Here is a 6,944-nt window from a genome sequence, read left to right as displayed (position 1 = left end):
AAGTACATGAAAACAAAATGAAACTGGGAATTCAGAATTATACCCTGGTCTAAAAAAAGAAAGAGGAAGGGGGAGAGAGGGAGAGGGAGAGGGAGAGGGGGAGAGACAGAGACAGAGAGAGAGAGAACGAATAAACATGGATATTTAGCAAAATTTGAAATAGAATTAAATATTAATTTCCTAGATTCAATAATTGTGTTTATATAAAATGTTACCATTTGGAAAAGCTGGGTAAAGAGTATTTAAGAATTGGGAACTCTTTTTTTTTTTTTCCAGAATAATCAGATAAATGGATTTTCATTCAATATATTTTAAATATTCTGTACAACTTATACTATTATAATAAATTGATACTTTGAAGCAAGAAACTAATACAAAGAAAAATTCATTGCCAAATGCAAAGCAGTATGTTTGCTCATGGGTATTCACATTTATGTGTAATTTTGCATTTTCAAAAAGATGATTGTTACAATCAGTTATATCACCACTTAGTTATGTCTAAGTTGTGTTAAACATATATTCCTTTAGAAAATTCTATTTAATATTATTATTTCCTTCAGTGACTTTCTCCAAACAGTGACAGAAGTACTTCTCAATGGACAGAATACACAAAGCTGTTTTTGACTACATCTCGATCATACTGACACCTACAATAAAGGCTTGACTCCAAGGGTGCCCAGCTCTAATTTGTGAATTATGTCCTGTTTGGAAAGTAACAATGAGGTTGTAAGTAGCAACAGTACTTACTCATTATCAAAAAATAACAATTTTAGGTATCTTTGTTTTGAATTTCTGTGATTTAAGTCATCCAGTTTCTTCAGAGTCTGCACCCACTCCCTTTGACCAGCAATCAGCTGTGACCATTCCAGAGATCTGAATTCTGACTTTCAGGACAATCCTTCTTAAAATATTCCACAGAGCAACAAAGTCTGCAACTACCACCATCAGCACAGAGTCCTTTGGGATGATCAGGACAAGATCTGGACAGTTGTCTCATTTCCCCACAAACAAACATTTCACAAAAGGAAATTAACCAAGAGCCGGGGCTACTTTAGCCTTGCCGTTGATTATTTTGCGCTCTGTGGACCCAGACCCAGAACACGTTCCAGTGCCCATATCTTGATTGTCTAGGGCAACTGGGCAATCTACAGTTGTATGACCAGGTTTTCTGCAATGGAAACATACCATTGTATTTCTCTTTGCTGCTTGTCATTCATTGTTTTCCTTCCCATAAGACTGTCTTTCTTTAAAGCAACTGCAATTTATTCCCTTACTGCCTGATCGTTGCTATCATCTCTGCATCGTGAACCATATGTGAGTTCTGCCTTAGGTATTCCATGAATCCATTCACATCTTCATTTAGGTACTCTTCTTTTTCTGTTTTGCTTGTGGTGCATCACTTTCAAGGGAGAGCCTATTGGCTTCAAGTTGTTTGTGCTTTGGCAGATTTTGTCCCTCAAAGGACTTTGCGTATCCTCCCATGATGTTGCAGGCAAGGGTCTCTTGTTATATGTGGTGGTAACTTGTGCCCACCTGGTCACAGTTTCATTGGAGGTATCTTATCAGTTATGCCTGAACCCCCTAGAGCAGTCGGCAAGCCAGAGAAGCCTAACCCCCTATGGCAGCAACGGCACTCAACACTAGAGGTAGGAATTTCTTGTTATATTTTTGTGACTTTTGTATAAAATTATTTCAAAATGAAAAGTTAAAAAGCAATAAATAACAAAAATAAACTTTAAAAGATAATTCACCAATTTTGAGAAGCAAAAACTTGAGCAGAAATACTCCCAATTTCCTTGCCAAAACCTTTGCTTTCCCAGAAGTATTGTGTTCATTTATTCAAGGTATTAACCATTCTCATACTACTAAATCTAAAACTCTAAGCACATTTTGTGGTTGGTCTTGTTGGATTATCCTTGCCTTTTCTCTGTTTTCTTTGCATTAGCCCTGGGCACTGTTTATATTTCTAAAGCTTCTAGTTAGGCTAAGTCAATTGTATACTACTGGAATTTATTTGCTTAAAGAAAAGCAAAATTGCATCCAAAACAAATATATATATATATACTGTTTTATTACATTACAATATCAGTATATATATAAAAATGGAAATTTTCATGACTCAAAGAAAAAATGTAATTATGATACTATTTAATCACTGTATCTGCAAATAAAATTGAGATTCCAGATTGAATCCTGGTCCAAAAAAAATATTACATGAGTAATTGACAAAATTTTTAAAATAAAACTGCATAAATGTTAATTCCCTAGTTTTGATAATTACATTTATATAAAATGTTATCATTTGGAAAAGGTGAATAAAGGGTATACAGGAATTCTGTGTTTGTTTTGTTTTGTTTTTTCAGAAAAATAAGCTGATAGCAAATGCATTTTCATTCAGTATCTTAAAAATATTGTGACAGCTTCTATATTGAAGATAACAACTCTTTTCATGAAACAGTCAATAATTAGAGAACCAGTGTTCCAATGAGCTTATTCAGACATTAGCAACATCAAAAGAGGATATATGGTCGATCTAGTCTTTACTTGGCCTATATGAGCATGAACAGAGACTCCTATAACACCTCACACACACAAATCACACACAAACTGCTTATCTATAATACATGCAATTATGTCGTTCCCATTCTTAAAACACATCTCAACAAACAAAACGATGTCTCCAATTTTCATTAAGGAAAAAGGTCCAAACATCTAACTGCTGATTTCAAAGCTTTGCATAACCTGGCCCCTTTTCAGCCTCCTTCTTGTTACTTCGCACATGAATCCACCTTTTTACTTGCTATTGTCAAAACATTCCACGCTGGAACACCTCTGTCTGGTACTGATTCCTCTCTCTAGAATTTCATAAACTGTAATCAATGAAGTACCAACTAAGATTCACATGACCTTTATATCCCTAACTGTAACCCAGTTTTTTCTTCTGAGCTCCAGATCATGTTTTCGAATGTTTACTGGCCATCTTCAGTTTGATGTCTCACAGTTCTTCAAATTTGTATAGATCTCATAAGAGTAATGACTTTACCTACCACCCAAACACAATTAATGAATGAAACTATATTTCAATAATTTCCTGAAGTAAGAAATAGTTTCATCCTTAATTCACCTTTCCCTTGCCACCTAATATATACTCTGGTGTATCTTTTGAATCTGTGACCAGATAATCTCCTGAGTTCAACAACTTCTTTCTATTCTTACTCTAATGTTCTAAACAGCCACTAACTTTTATCAGCTAGATTATCATAGCAACCTCAAACACAACCCAGCACATCCCAGTCTCCACACTACAACCAAAGTAACTTTCTAAAATGCAGGTATGATAATGTCATTGTCAGCTTAAACTCTTGCTCTTACGGTGAAACACCAAATCCTTAACATGACTTCTAAATCCCTTTGCAATCTGGCTAATGCTTAGCTATTCAGTCTAATTTCCCTTCACTTTATCACTATTGTGCTCCAAACATACAGTAGTAGTGTCAGTTCCTTAAATATACTCTACTGCCTATAGTAGGCAGCCTTTAAAACAGCCCCTAAAAATCTTTGCCTCATGCTATTCATGATGTTGTATAATTCCCTTCTTTTGAGTGTGGGTTTGACTTAGTGACACATTTCTAACAAACAGAATATGGCAAAGATGGGATGTCACTTACAAAATTAAGTTACAGTAAGACTCTAGCTTCCATCTTGCTTGCCTTACTCTCTCATTTCTTGCACTGATGGAAGCCAGCTACCAAACTGTGAGATGCTCTATGGAGAGGCACATGTAGCAAGGAAGTAATTTTTCTGATCAACAGCCAGATGAAATAGAGAGGAACTGAGACTCTCAACACAACAAATGATAAGAGACTGAAACGTGGTCAAAACCATATTAATGACCTTGAATGTGAATTCCTTCCTTACCAGTGCAACTTAGAGATGACTGCAGCCCTGCCCAACAACTTAACTGTAGCATTATGAGACCCTGAAGCCAGAGGACCCAGCCAGTACATGCCTGGATTCTTGATGCACGAAAACTCTTTGTTGTTATTGTTGTTTCTAGCCTCTAAGTATAAACCTAATTTGTTACTCAACCATAGAGAGCTTATACAGTGCCCATCACATCAAGGATTTGCAAAAACATATTTCTTCTGCCTGTACCATTTTCTGTTCCTCTATTTTCCAACTCCTTTTATTTACTACTTTCTCATTCCTCCTCCCTCCGCTTTCTCTTTCTCCATGCACCCTCCTTCTATTATTCTTTAAGTATTATTTTCTTCAGAGTGTTTTCTGTACCCCTAAGTGTGAGACAGAAGTCTTTCCTGTGGTTTTCCTAATATAAACATGAGCATCTCCCACTGGATCATAGCTCTATATTTTCCACAGTTATATCTCCATGCCTTATACACCCTAGTCCATAATGTATATTTATTACTTTTTTGTCATTGTTGTTAATAAATGTGAAAACTACTGGCAAAATCTAAAAGGGGGTTATTTTATTAGTCATAATATATAAAAATGAGTTTTAAGGTACAGGAAAATAAAACGACTACTTTACAATAAATAAATCTAAAACCAATGGTTTACTGACTGATATATGCTGATAGAGCAACTTGAGGATATAAAAGAAGAAACAACAGTCTTGATTCACATATGTATGTGGTTCCCAGTTACCTAAAAGTCATTTACTTCTTCACCTCCAGAAAGCCAAAATTGGACTTGCTAGTTTGTTAAAACTCTCCCATTCTGGGCATTTGGCACATCAAAAGACCAGATGGTCACTTACATCAAAGAATCCTGATGATAAAAGAGATTTTTCACCTAGATCAAACCCAAAAGACTCCGTGGAGTATTGATTTATTATTGGGCTCTTATTCCAAGATCAAACAGGTCCCAGTGCAGCCAGATATCAATCTGAACTAGGTATCAGTTAAGCAAGCAGATGAAGCCAGTCAAATGCCAGGACTTACATACAGTCATGAAAACTGAGGTTCCAGAAGACAACCTCAGCTCACATCATTACAAAAACTGAAACAGCCTTTTGATTTGGTAAGACTAAAGCCACCTCCTGTGAATTACAGAAGGGTGTGAGTAAAGATTTATAATCAATAAAATGAAATCAACAAAAATAAGTCAATAATTTACTAAATATTTACTTGTTGTGTAATAGTAAAAAGAACCAACTTTTTTTTAAACATCTACTGGACATCAAACACTGTGCCAGTGCTTTGCATCAGTTATCTTGTTTACTCTCTCACTGAAATTATAATAAAGTAGGCAGATAAGGAAACCAAAGGTAGGACAGTTTGGGCAACTTCACCAGGATCACAGTCTTAATAAAACTCTGAGCTGAAATTTGAAGCTACAGTTTACTTCAAAGTCAATGTTCTTTCCATTACGTGACAAAGTACTTCCCTTCTACATGAATAAAAGAAGACTGCCAAAATCCTGTGGATTTAGAGGGCCCATCCTGGCCTTCTTCTGCTTGTGCCATGAACTAGGTAAAACCACAGCATCAAAAGAACATGCCCACTAGAGCCTGTACCCACATGTTAGTCCACAGTCCGGTCTGCTAGGGCTTGAGATTTGTTTGCCCAAACATTTCTAGGTCAAATTAAGACAGATTATAGCACATTCAAAGCCCTGCAGGATGGCCGAGGGGCACTGTGGTGGAGGTGGGAGATTTTGTGTCTTGGTGGTTCCAGCAAGAGCTGCATGGAACAGGAGAAGGAGAAGAAAGGGTGGCAAGAGTTTGGCATGACCCTCCCCGAGTCACCCCATTCTGAGAGTTCAAGAAAGCTAAGTTCATACCTGCCTTCCAGGCCAGAATAAAGGCACATATTTGTCAATGTAGGGAGACAGAATGTATTTTATTTAACAGTATATTCACTTATTTAAAACTTTTAGCTATTTAGAAATATGGTTTGTGGCCTTCCATTAGTATTCTTACTCTGAACACCATGAATATTGTGGAGGGGGACTGGGATATAAGCATATATTGATTGATTCAGGGAAGAAAAAAATTAATTCAGAAATGTCTCAGGAGTAAGATTATAAATACAGTTTATATCATATTTAGAAATTCTGGTTATCCTACCTACTTCAAAAAAAAAAAGATTTGAAGTGATATATATTAAAGGACTACAGGAAATCAGACAAAATAGCAAAAGGAAATTTTCAACCACAAAAACAAAAGGAGAAAGAAACATAAAAATGGAGGCTGATAGAGTTTATAAATAGCCATAAAGGGCACATGAACTTAAATCGACTCTGTTCTACTTACACTGAGAATCTTGAAAGCACTTAACTTTAAGTCACATGGCTCTTACAGACCAAAGAATTGTATTAAGTGGAAGTCTTTCCACACTGTGAACACTACACAGCGTGAAGCTGAAAGACTCCTCTGTGAGTTTGTTAGCATAATTGGATATGCTGTTCTCCCCACCTGAAATTTTTTAAGAGCAAAAGAAAGGACCAGCCAAAAGACAAACGCTCCAGGCAAACTCTATCCTTGGATAAGAAGGCTTTTCAGCCCTTGAATATCGTCTTTCCTGCAATATCCACATATGGAAGCAGACCAGCTAGAATCTCAACGGTAAGTTGGAGAAGTACATTCTACCTCTGCAGATAACAAGGAAATAATTCATCATTATACACACTATGCTTCTAAAACGTTTTTTAAACAATTTGCATTTAATAATGTAGTTACAATTTTTAAATTATTTTTTCTATCTTAGTAAAATGTAAAATGTCTGTTTTTGTGAACTCTGATAACAAATACTTTCTGTATTGAAGATTGGTGCATATGGCATTGGGAGTAGAGTGAAGAATACATTTATGTATTTGTTTATTCATTCATTAAATAGTCATTGAGGGAGTGCTTGAGTGCCTTCTCTCCTGAAAGGTAATGTACAAGCTTTTCTCAATAATAAATCAGGCAGAGAGTGAGG

At 35.9% G+C, this 6,944-nt stretch overlaps 1 pseudogene; it reads right to left on the bottom strand.

Annotated features, from left to right (window-relative positions):
- Positions 1-753: 753 nt before the first annotated feature.
- Positions 754-5,488, bottom strand: LOC129485242 (zinc finger CCHC domain-containing protein 9-like; annotated as a pseudogene).
- Between the last annotated feature and the right edge of the window lie 1,456 nt (positions 5,489-6,944).

Source organism: Symphalangus syndactylus, chromosome 6 (genome assembly GCF_028878055.3).
Source record: "Symphalangus syndactylus isolate Jambi chromosome 6, NHGRI_mSymSyn1-v2.1_pri, whole genome shotgun sequence".
Lineage (NCBI taxonomy): Eukaryota > Metazoa > Chordata > Mammalia > Primates > Hylobatidae > Symphalangus > Symphalangus syndactylus.
This window is presented reverse-complemented; position numbering and strand designations above follow the sequence as displayed.